This window comes from Sus scrofa, unplaced genomic scaffold (assembly GCF_000003025.6).
Source record: "Sus scrofa isolate TJ Tabasco breed Duroc unplaced genomic scaffold, Sscrofa11.1 Contig83, whole genome shotgun sequence".
NCBI classification, from domain to species: domain Eukaryota; kingdom Metazoa; phylum Chordata; class Mammalia; order Artiodactyla; family Suidae; genus Sus; species Sus scrofa.
Genome location: NW_018085323.1, coordinates 1 through 12,215, shown reverse-complemented (window position 1 = coordinate 12,215; position 12,215 = coordinate 1). Strand labels below are relative to the sequence as shown.

The 12,215-nt window shown below is 49.2% G+C and overlaps 1 long non-coding RNA gene across 1 annotated transcript; it reads left to right on the top strand.

Moving 5' to 3' along the window:
• The first annotated feature begins 3,072 nt into the window (after window positions 1-3,072).
• Window positions 3,073-4,351, top strand: LOC110259111. Its single transcript, XR_002341320.1, has 2 exons — window positions 3,073-3,499; window positions 3,641-4,351. It is a non-coding gene; the product is annotated as an uncharacterized LOC110259111 (long non-coding RNA).
• Window positions 4,352-12,215: the final 7,864 nt, after the last annotated feature.

Below are 12,215 nucleotides of genomic sequence, written 5' to 3'. Positions count from 1 at the left end.
GGAATGGAGAGGAGGAAGAAGAAGAGAGAGAGAAGATGGGCTCTCACCGACCTCCCTTCAATTGCCAATTACCGGTAGGGACAAGGAACCACCGGCCAAACCGCTCTGAACTTCCTTTTTTGTTTGTTTCAGACAATGAGTAGGGAGACACCTGTCCTTCAGAAGGCCATGACATTGGAACGAGGCAAGCTATCTTCAATTTACCAATAAAACAATCAGCCAGCCTCCCGTTTCTAAGCGCCATGTGTCGTTCTGGGTGTTTGCGAGTCTGGGATGTGAGGGCCACGAACACAGCATAGGAACGTCCGAGACCCCTTCTTATGGATGTTTCTAGCAGGCTTCCTCCAGGAACACTTTCCTGGAAAACGTTTCTGCTTTGCTTTTTGATTCGGGGACAGGAACAGATCTCTCCAGGCTGTCTACCTCCTTGCCAATGACATCTTTATGCACAAGCCAGCTGCGAGTCAAAAAGCTCCATTGTTTCTCACCTCCCCTGGATTCCACACCAAGAACGCAGTGCTTTTCATCATTTTCAGACCTTTTCCTGAGAGTCTGAAAATGTGAGGGAAACAAGGAAAGACTGCAAAGGTGAAGCAGGTGCTCAACCCAAGGGAAGAATCCTTAAGATGGCCAAAATAACTGATCCTCTTTGCTAGGGAAGGAAGCTTGCTTCTAGGTTCCTTCTCCCTCAAACCCACTCATCCCCATTTTCTGTTTCTGATTCACTGCCCAAGTCTCTCCCTGCCTAGATCCCCCACCACTCTCGAAGGAAACCTGAGGGTACTTCATGAACGAGGCAGCATGCCATATGTTAAAAAGCCAGCAGGAATTTGGAGTCCTTCGGACATCAGCTTCTAGCCTCTCTGTTTTTTGTTCGCACTGCATTTTTAGCAAGCTCCTTCGACTCTCAGAGCCTCAGGTTCCTCACCCATAAAATGAGGATATTCATAATAATAATATCTACCCTAGAAGACACAGAGTATTGAGGTAGCATACAGAAAAGCCCTGCAGAGATCGCCTTCAGCACTTCCTAATTATGACGACAGGGAAGAACCATAGACATAACATGCTAACAAATAAAGGCTCCTAAATGAAAACTGTTCAGACTGCATTCCCAAAATATCAGACAACAATATTCTCTGACAATGCGTCTTACAAGTTTTAAAAAGAAAGGGAAAACAGTCACTCTGTCTATTTTTTGTTTGTTTGTTTGTTTGTTTGTTTTTTAAGAGCATCTCTGGTGTCTTTGTTTCCTGGGCAATACTTGCTCCATCACGACACACTGCTAACTCCTCCCTCCCTTTTCTCACAAACTTGGGAAGAGTTCCTGCCTAACAGACACATTTACAATGGACACGAGGAAATCAGCATTTAAAAAGAAACCTACCAGGGCGGGGGGGGGGCGGGTGTTGTTAACACGGGGAGCAAAAGTATATTTGGGTTGCACCTGGCACTTCCATCTGTCTTCGCGCCCGCGAACCCGGTGAAGGAACACAGGGCGCGGGCGCAGCCGGGTCCCTGCCCCGACACTCCGCCAGTGATGAAAATCTCCTCTGGACACCTCCATGGTGGCACAGAGCCCATCCCCAAGCATCCCTGGGAAACTCTGACAACCCGCATAGCCTGGCAGGAAGGGATCTGAGGAACACTCCTTCAGAGCTAGAACCATCCTCCCTCCAGGCTTGTCAGTCAGTGTTCTTCCCTTGAATGATTTTAACTTCTTACACACTATGTCACACAACTAACTCCAACTGAGCCAGCAGGTGGCCGAAACAAAGTTAACTGCACCAAAGAGACTGCCCTTAAACTTGATTCTCCAGTAGTGCATGTTTAAATCTAGTTCAAAACTTCATACGCTGTTGACTGTCGCTTTGAACTGAGAGACTTCCAAGCCTGACTTTGGTATCCACCAGTGAAACAAGAAATTTCAGCTTTCTGTCCTCAAACTGCTCCCTCTGGTCTCCCTTTCCTCTAGAGATACAAATGCACTTCGCCTAATTTGGACAAGTCTTTTTGTAAAGAAATTCTTTTCCGCTTTCTACTTTCTTTCTCTAACTTCTGTCTCGGCGCCGTGCCCCTCGGGCAGACGTGAGGGGTTCTGGGCACAGGCTGTGGCTGTGGTCCACATGGCAACCGCACCCCTGAGAGGAGCAGCGGCTGGGGGGTCCCACACTCAAGGCTCCCTCTCTGCTCGCTAGAGGAGGCTTTCTCATGAGAAAGGCGCCTCGCGCCCCACACAGCGTCTCCCCAGCGGGTCCACCAAGGCACTTCCGGAGATGCCAGTTCGTGGCTGGGCCGTGGCCTGCAGTTCGGGTACCAGTGGGGCCAACGTTCGCCTTTGTGGGCAACAGGGAAACGCTTGCGCAGCCTCAGGGACACCCGCCCGCCTCACCTGGGCACTTTCCTGGAGGCGCACAGAGCCTCCTTCCCGTCGCCGGGCCGCCGCCGCCGCCGCAGCCATCCCTCGTGCGCGCGCCCGCGAACCGATGAAGGGAACCCAGGGCGCGGGCGCAGCCAAGTCGGTGCCCCCGACACGCCGCGCGAAGGAGCACGACGAGGCAACCCCCGCCTCCACCCCCAGGGTCACCCTTCCCCTCTCCACCCCCAGAGCGCGGCCCGCGGAGCCCCGCACCGTGAGGGGGATCCCCGGCGCTCGCAGGAGCGGGAAAACGGCGCCAGCGGGCAGGCGCCTGAGGCAGGGCCCTCGAGCCCGGCAGGGGAAACCGCCCTGGGACGGGCAAGGCGCGCTCCCGCCCCGAGCGCGGCGCGGGGCGGCGCGCGAAGCCCCCTCCCCCGCCCGGGCCGCGGGGCGGGCCTCCGGCGAGCCGGCGCCCAGGCGGCCAGGCCTGAGGCTTGCCCCCTTGGGGAGGGGCCGAGGCCGCTGGACCCGTGGGGCACCGGCGGGAGAAGCAGGGCGGCACACGTTGCGCACCCCCGCCTGCCACACACCACCGCCCGGCCGGCGGCAGAGGCGCGAGCCCCGGGGCGGAACCCGAAGGCCGACCCTCTCGCCAGCCAGCCGTGTCCATGCCTCTTCTGGCGCGTTTTAGGTCCGGCCCGGGAAGCCGGGCCTCCCCACGTCCTACTACAACCGGCAAGTGTTTCTGCGTTTTGTTCTTCCTCAAGACGTATTACTTTTTGAAACTGCTTTATTGGGGAAGAGTGATTTACAGTGTCGCCCTAGCCTCGCGGGTTTACAGCAAAGTGAATCATACACCTACGTGGTCTTAGGACCTGTTGTCAGTGGTGCTCCCAAGCTCTGACCAGGAGACCCTCGTGTGTTCTGCTCGCTGAAAGTGGCAGAAAGCACCAAGTGCCCCCTAAGCCGGCTTGCAAGAAAATGGCCTGAGATATCTACTCTCCTTTGCAGCCCTCCTACCCCCAACCGCACCCACTCAGAGCAGCTCCAGTCCAATTGGTCTGTGACAGAAAAAGAGGCTCCCAAAGGGGCAGAAGGGGACTCCTGTTGCAGCCCCTCCTCCAGCTTCAGAAAGTCAAGGTAACAGAATTTGGCAGAAGGACCATCAGTTGGTGGACAAAAATCTGTGCTTTCTTATCAAAGGAAGTCCAAAACTCTTTGGGTCTGGCAGGAATGTCTCAAATGTTGTGGGTCACAATTTGTATCTTTTCTTGCCCCCAGAACATTTTGGTTCCAGAGGCAAGAACCCCAACGAAAATTCGCTGATGCGGAAAAGGGGAAAGGGAACATGCACATAACAGAGAGGTCCAATATGCGTGGATTTAATGGCTCCGTGTTATGAGAAGGCTTTAACGCCTCCGTCTTCCCATGCGGCTGCCAGGATGACTGCGTATGAGCTCCGTATGCCGTCCCCGCATCTTCACGGCTCACTCAGATATGAAATCTCTGGAAGACAGTGACCAGGGAGGCTCCAGTCAATGCCAGCTGCTCAGCCGATGCCTGGGAGTAAAGCTAAGTATTATGGTGGGCCCAGACCTATACCAAGCTCGGTGGCCTGGGGTTTGGGCACCTATGATGGGGAGCTTTAATGGGATGCCACATCTTGAAGTACTTTCCCCGGAGACAAGGATGTGGGCAGGCTGCCCCCCAAATCAACATGTCCTATGGTTTCAGCACTGACAATCCCCCACGCTTTCACTTGTTGTTGTTGTTGCCGTTCTCTCTTGTATTATTTTGTTCCACTTTGGATGGAGCCAGGATTCTAAACCCTTCTCCTCATGCGCCCTTCTTTCCTGGAACTTGTTTAACTCAAAATGTTCTGTCTTTCAGATCCTATCTACAAGTTCCCTATGAGCAAGGATGCAATTCATCTGCTTCTGGGAACTTGAGCGTGCTTGAAATTACAGGAGGTCTCCTACTTCCCGATTGGGAGCTTTGGATTTTAAGTTCTTCGTTCGGTAAAGTATATTTCTGCAGACCATGGACTCCTCTTGACAGATAGCATTGGTGGTAGGGTGAACTGGGAAGCCAAATAACCCTTCATTTGTCAGAAAAGGGTAAAAAAAATAATCCATTCCTGAGTTGGCAACAACTATCATAGATAACAACAACGCTAGCACCTGACATCCTATGTGGTGACTCTAAGAGTAGAGGCCAACCTCCGGAAATAGATGCGTTGTCCTTAGGGAGTTCTCCCCTTTGAGTTTCTCCCAAGTGGTGTTGCTTTGAAAAGGACAAGAGAGTAACGAGGGGAGATTTGCTTGTCTGTTGCGGTACAGCAACTACCCCCACATTTAGCAGCTTGAGCCATCAGCATCCATTGGTTCATGATTTCGGTGGGTTCCCTGTCCAGGAGTGGATTGGATGGGTGACTGTGGCTCAGGGTTTGCAGGAGGTGGCAGTCAGGCCGTCCTCTAGGGCTGTCCTCTCAGGTTCCGCCAGAGGAAGACCTGCTTCCACACTCCCTCACGGTGGCACGTGGTCCTCAGTTCCTCACCACGTGGACCTCTTCATAGGCCCGATGCCCTCACAGCACACCAGCGAGCTTCCGGCTCACAGGGCCGGCTGCCCCCCGGAGCAAGCCATGCTGGGACAAAGCAGAAATGGAAGTCACCATCTTTCCGTAACCGTGTGTCACAAAGCACATCCCAGTACTTTTGGGCCTGTGGTAACCATAGAAGCCAGTCCAGTCCGCATTAATGGAAAGGGAAATCAGGTTCCCTCACTTGACAGGAGGAGTGTGCAGTAGTTTGGGGGCATATCTGTAAAACCAGGGCAGGAGGCTTTTGAGTTCCTTCACGTGGAATCACCCTATGGGTCTGTGATAAAAGTCGTTAGTCACATTATCGGCATCCAAGATTATTTTTCCAAAAGTGAAGCTGTAGCCACAGTGAACCTTAGGAAAGATTCAGAAAAGTCCCTTGAGCACCCACATTCCTGGACGTGGACCTTGTCCCTCCGCTTGGTATGGCCCTCACGACCCAGACAGCCCGCCTTAGCAGCCCGCGAAAGCTTAAGGTTTCCCCTTTAAGAGTCATAACAAGACTCGGAGCAGCACAGCTCACGTCTGTCGGGGAAAGATGGACTCTCCTAAAAGGAAAAGTGAAGAACATGGGATCTTGGGGACCCTGGGGAGAGGAGATGACATGGAGGGGGAAGATGGAATGTAGTTCTTGTCGGGGAACATACTGACAAAGCCCTAAGACTGCTAATCAAATTCCAGTTAAAATCTCTGTACACGCCGGCGTTCCCGTCGTGGCTCTGCAGTTAACGAATCTGACTAACGTTCATGAGGGCGCGGGTTCGACCCCGGCCTGGCTCAGTGGGTTGAGAATCCAGCGTTGCTGTGGCTGTGGTGTAGGCCGGCAGCTACAGTTCCCGTTTGACCCCTAGCCTGGGAACCTCCATAGGCCTCGGGTGTGGACCTAAAAAAAAAAAAAAAAAAAAAAAACAACTCCGTGTACGTCCCATGTATGAGACTGTCCGTGAGAAAGCCCTCCTTTCTAAAATATTCTCCTTTTAACCTATGCTGCCTCTAAGAAGAGCTCATGAGGCATGTGCCTTTTCTTTATGGTCTCAGTCAGGAGTCTTGTGACGGAATTTGGGAGAAAACCCACTTCCAACGGGTTTTCCACACATTTGAGAAGCACTGCTAGTTTCTGTGAGCTGATGGTTCAGGCCATAGGCGCAAAAGCTCTGAACCTGACTGGAGGCTGCCAGGATAGAAGAGTGTGGTAAAGGAGGATATTTTTCTGAGAAGAATTCCTGCCTCTTTAGTTTACTTTAACTTTTATTTTAGTAGTTGTTGTTGTTGTCGTCAGTCCCCCACTTGCGCTGTCCTTTTCCTGAGAGCTGAGCACTCCCATAACACCTCTGCTTGTCACTTTTCCCTTCCATAATCCCTGTGCAGAATGTGATCCTCCTCAGATGCACTTGCTCCTTGTGAGCATTGCAGGTAATCTGAGTTTCAAACATCCTTTCCCTGTTGTGTCATCAGAATTCTCAGAATTTTTAAATAGAACATCCAAATTAGGTTGACTGTTACATTTAATTCTAAAATTTGGCATCTAGGTAAGTTTTCCTCCACAAATTTTCTTCTGTTTTGTTATCTTTGATGGCCGCACCTGAGGCATATGGAAGTTCCTAGGCTAGGGGTCGAATTGGAGCTGCAGCTGCTGGCCTACTCCACAGCCACAGCAACACCAGGCCTGGCCTGCACCTGCAACCTCTCCTGCAGCCTGGGGCAAGGCCAGATCCTTAGCCCACTGAGAGAGGCCAGGGATCGAACCCACATCCTCAAGGACACTGTGTGGGTTTCTCAACTCAATGAGCCACCGCGGGAATGCCCCCTTAATTCTCTTCCTTACCTGCCTGCCTCTTCTCCATTGCTGGCTATTCTCCTCTTCCCAATATTATCCTCCTCAGCTTTTCTCCTTGGATCCGTGCGACTATACGTAGCCTCGGCTACCCGTTATTTCAGAACCGTGTAGGGCTTGTGTTAGTGGTCGGTTTGCAGCCGAGACAAGGGTCATTTTAGGGCAGAGTGTGTGTGTGTATGTGTGGGGGGAGGGTATCAGATGGAGGGCCATGTGGCTGGAAATGCTACACACTGTCCTGCTGGGCCAGTGTTACATGAGTGGGTCCTGGTCTCTGCATGTGCGTGTCAGAATGTGGGCCTTGCTGAAGGGCTGCCAGTAACATTTCAGGACGGCTTCCTGATACGGTGGGATTTCCTCCAGATACCATTGCCCTGGCAAGGTGACCGGGCACATTGCTTCCTTCTCCTGGCATAGCTACGGCTGTCATCCCGAAAAGGGACAGCCGTTGGCAGTGTGGGAAAGCAGCATGGCCCCCGCTGGGCTTGTGCGAGGAAAGGAGTAGCTTCTTGGGCTTCACAGGTCCCATTACCGTTTTGGGAGGACTGTCTCTGGTTTCCTGAGACAGTTTTGTGGAAGAGGATGTGGAGAGGCCCCATCCTGCCCAGGTGGCTTCTGGTCGCCCTTCAAGTGGGAAAGGCGGGTCAGCGGGAAGGAAGGGAAGGGAGTGGAGTGGCAGCAGACGTGGGTGGGGGCTGTGGAGGGGGCGGTCCTGCCTCAAGGCAGGCTTCCCTTTGGCGTGGTGAGGACTGGAAGACAGCAGAAAAGCCTTCACGATATCACTCAGCTCAGGACCTTTCACTCCCCTTCTCCGATGTCAGCAGTGCAGGAAAGAGATTAGTGAGCTGCAGTGGGATAAACATCAGCTCTGAACTCGGCAGGCACAACAAAAGCAGAGGAAATGGAGGAGCTGGAAGAGAAGGGTGTCAGTCAGGAAGGGTGGGTGGATGCCGAGAGCAAGACTTGCAGCAGGAGCTTAGGCACCTGCCGATGAGCAGAAGCCCCCAGGCAGTGCCCTTGCCCTCTTGGAGGTGTGCTTGACGTAGCATGTCCCCATGAGAAATCCTGACTTCCTGTCTGTTTTAACACCTGCCCTCCCTCACTCTTTTCTCAGTTAACAACAGTTGGTTCAGTCTTAGTTCCAAGACAGGAAATTGTCCTTGAGCTCTCACCCCCACTGCCCCATGGCCATAGGCAGGTCCAGGTGTCTGGACCTTCAGAATTTACCCCAAATATGATATGAGTCCTTCTGCCATGTCTCCCACACCAATCTTCTCCGCTGGTCCTGGTAATATTCTTGCCTCTACCTCATCCCATGTCAGATCTCATCTCAACAACCAGAATGATCTTTAAAAATATAAATTTACCTAAAGTACACCATATTTTTCCCCTTAAACTCGTGGCTCAATATAAATTTCATACCTCATCTCTTTAATAACCCGATCTCCTTTTCTTCGTGAGGAGTGTTTAAGCTCCATGAGTGCGACAAACTGTTGGATCTCCCTAAACCCTGTTATGCAGAAGTTTGCCAGAAAGCCCAAGAGGTCAGTATAAGATGAATATTGACATATTGGATAAACTTGTGCTGAGAGAGCAAGTGAATTATACTTGATCTCTCTGGTCTGGGAAGTGTTCATGTAAATTGAAAGAACTGATGTGTCTTTTGAATTAAATAAGTGCTTTGATGATGTAATGAGCAAATAAAAATAGTGATGTGTTATGTCATAAATTGTGTTAATACACAAACTCGATTAGCATTATTACAGTGGTCAAAATATTTTAATTTCATGTTGACTGGGTTCTAGTAAATACTTTGTGCAGAAATACTAAGGAAGTCATTTGTGACATTAGGTTACAATAAGATGGTGACTTCCATCCCAGCTTTGCTTTCTCACTCTGTTAAAGCATAGTTTACTCTATGGAAACCAGCTTCCTGTCATAAGGCAGCCCAGAGAGAAGGAACATAGTTATGTGTTGTGAAGACACTCAGCCTATCAAGAGGTCCATGTGATGAGGAACTGAGGACCACTAGCAACTTTGAGGGAGTGTGGAAACAGATCTTCCCCTGTCAACCTTGAGAGGACTACAGCCCTATGTAACAGTCTGACTGCTACCTCTTGAGAGACCCTGAGGCATAACCACCCAGCCAAGCCACTCCCGGACACTTAATCCACAGAAACCATGAACCAATAGATGTTGATTGGTTTAAGCTGCTAAACTTGGAACAATTTATTGCACAGCAACAAAAGAGCAGATCACCTGCTGTTAATTTCTTGCAATTTTGAAAGCAACAATTCCCTGCAAGACATTAAAAGAAACAACTCTTTAAGGTAACTCTTTTCCTCAACCTGGCTTATATGATTAGAGTCACAGTACTGGATGAAGTTTTAATGTTGTTATTTTTAACTATGATAAATGTTGCCGACTCAGGAGTTGATTATTTTTTATTTCTTCTAATAAATAAAAAAATATTGGGCTTCCAGTTCATTCTACCTCCAATATTATGCATCAAGAGGAGCCCATGATACGCTTATAAACATTTTTCAGAAGAACTTAAAACCCAAAGATCCTAGTCTGTAAGTAGTAAAATCCACACAATTTCCAATGAATTCAGGTTTCCAGAGTCCTTTAGTTATAGAGAACTGTAGATGCAATCTGAGAGATGTGACATTTTGAGATAAGGAAGTTCTAGGAAAGGAAAGGAACATAAGGAGAAATGTTTAGAATTCCTGCCCCATCCAAAATCGAATACAATAACGATAGAGAAAAAAAGTGGAGAGATGATCAGTGCTGAAACTATAGGACAGGTGTCAATATGTTGGCCAGCCTGCCAACATCCTCCTCTTGGTGGAAACTCCTTCAATACTTGTGGTCCCATAAAAACTTGTAATCATAGTTACCCTAACCCCTGGCAACTGGGGTTGGTATATTTCTGGGCCAATCATAATACTTAGCTTTTATCATAGTAATTGGCTGAGGAATCGGTGTGTGATTAAACATAAGTAGTCCTTGTTTTTCAGGTGGAAGTCTTCCATAGGAAAAATAGAATGAGTTGCTCAGAGGAGGGGACAGCAGATGGAGCTGCTGGCAGTCATTTCAGCAGGTACATACAAGGAGCTACGGATGGATTAGAGTCTTTTGATAACATTTTTGAATGACTGATTCAGTCATATTTGAGGTCCCTGTTATTTGCACATTCCATGAACCATTTCTACTGAAGGAAATTTTTGTTGGCTTTCCTGAACATAGAACCAAAGGATCTTGGTAGAAAAAAAGAATGCTAATTTGAAAACAAAATTTGAGATATTTCTGCCAGAAACAAAGAATATTGAACTTCCCGCAACAAGAAAGCAATGCATATTTTGGAAACAACTGAGGGTTAATCTGTCAAATTGTGTTACTTGTACTGCTTTAAGCAGGAGGATTAGATGCAACAAAAATCATATTATGCCTTTTATCTGTCACAGATCAATGGGGTTGTTGAAAGCTGAGTTATGAAAAGAGCATTGAACCACAAGTGTAAGAAGAAAACATGGGAAATCTTAAGCAAAAAATGGTAGGATCCAATTTATATTTTTAAAGATCATTCTGGTTGTTGAGATGAGAACTGACATGGGATGAGGTAGAGGCAAGAATATTACCAGGACCAGCGGGGTAGGTGCTATAGTCCTCCAGGAAAGAAAGAATCATCACCTGGAGAAGATTGGTGTGGGAGACATGGCAGAGGGACTCATATCATATTTGGGGTAAATTCTGAAGGTCCAGACACCTGGACCTGCCTATGGCCATGGGGCAGTGGGGGTGAGAGCTCAAGGACAATTTCCTGTCTTGGAACTAAGACTGAACCAACTGTTGTTAACTGAGAAAAGAGTGAGGGAGGGCAGGTGTTAAAAAGACAGGAAGTCAGGATTTCTCATGGGGACATGCTACGTCAAGCACACCTCCAAGAGGGCAAGGGCACTGCCTGGGGGCTTCTGCTCATCGGCAGGTGCCTAAGCTCCTGCTGCAAGTCTTGCTCTCGGCATCCACCCCACCCTTCCTGACTGACACCCTTCTCTTCCAGCTCCTCCATTTCCTCTGCTTTTGTTGTGCCTGCTGAGTTCAGAGCTGAATTTATCCCGTTGCACCTCACTAATCTCTTTCCTGCACTGCTGACATCGGAGAAGGGGAGTGAAAGGTCCTGAGCTGAGTGATATCGTGAAGGCTTTTCTGCTGTCTTCCAGTCCTCACCACGCCAAAGGGAAGCCTGCCTTGAGGCAGGACCGCCCCCTCCACAGCCCCACCCACGTCTGCTGCCACTCCACTCCCTTCCCTTCCTTCTCGCTGACCCGCCTTTCCCACTTGAAGGGCGACCAGAAGCCACCTGGGCAGGATGGGGCCTCTCCACATCCTCTTCCACAAAACTGTCTCAGGAAACCAGAGACAGTCCTCCCAAAACGGTAATGGGACCTGTGAAGCCCAAGAAGCTACTCCTTTCCTCGCACAAGCCCAGCGGGGGCCATGCTGCTTTCCCACACTGCCAACGGCTGTCCCTTTTCGGGACGACAGCCGTAGCTATGCCAGGAGAAGGAAGCAATGTGCCCGGTCACCTTGCCAGGGCAATGGTATCTGGAGGAAACCCCACCGTATCAGGAAGCCTTCCTGTTATATTACTGGCAACACTTCAGCAAGGCCCAGACCCTGACACTCGTATGCCTAGACCAGAATCCACTCACCAACACTGTCTTCAGCATTTCCAGCTACATGGCCTTCCCTCTGATACCCCAAACACACCACCCTAAAATTACCATTACCCTGTTCAAAGATGCAATAGCACAAACCCTACACTAGTTCTAAAACAGTGGCAGCTGAGGCTATTGACTAGTCACAGTCTTCCCTTTAAAAGATGAGCAGGAAATTGCTAAATATAACAGAATAATCACCAACTGTAAAGTGGAAGGTAGGTGGCTAAGAAAGTGTTTGGAATCACAATATCTTGCTGCTAAATTTTAAAAATAAATGTCAGCAAAGCTAGTGAAGTGTACATAGGTCCTAATTAAATTGTCAAAGTTCCCCCCAAATGCATAGCAAAAAATTACATATAAAAGTTAGGGTTGACTGATTCAGGAGGAATGATTAAGGAGAGAAAAAAATCCACAAATATCTTTAAGATAGAGAATGGGGAGCAATGAGTGTCAGAACATTGCTGACACAATTCCCAGTGATGAACACCAATCTGAGAAAACATTTTCTAACATGGGAATGGATTAAAAAAATAGAAGATCGAGTCAATATTGAAGAGACTTTCAGACTGTATCTTGGCTTACATAATAGTGGCCACTAAATTATAAGTGAGGGCAGGGTGGTTAAAAATAGTTCCTCGAAGAAATAAATCAAATGGAATGTTACAAAACGTTCTAAAATAGAGAAACAGCACGAAG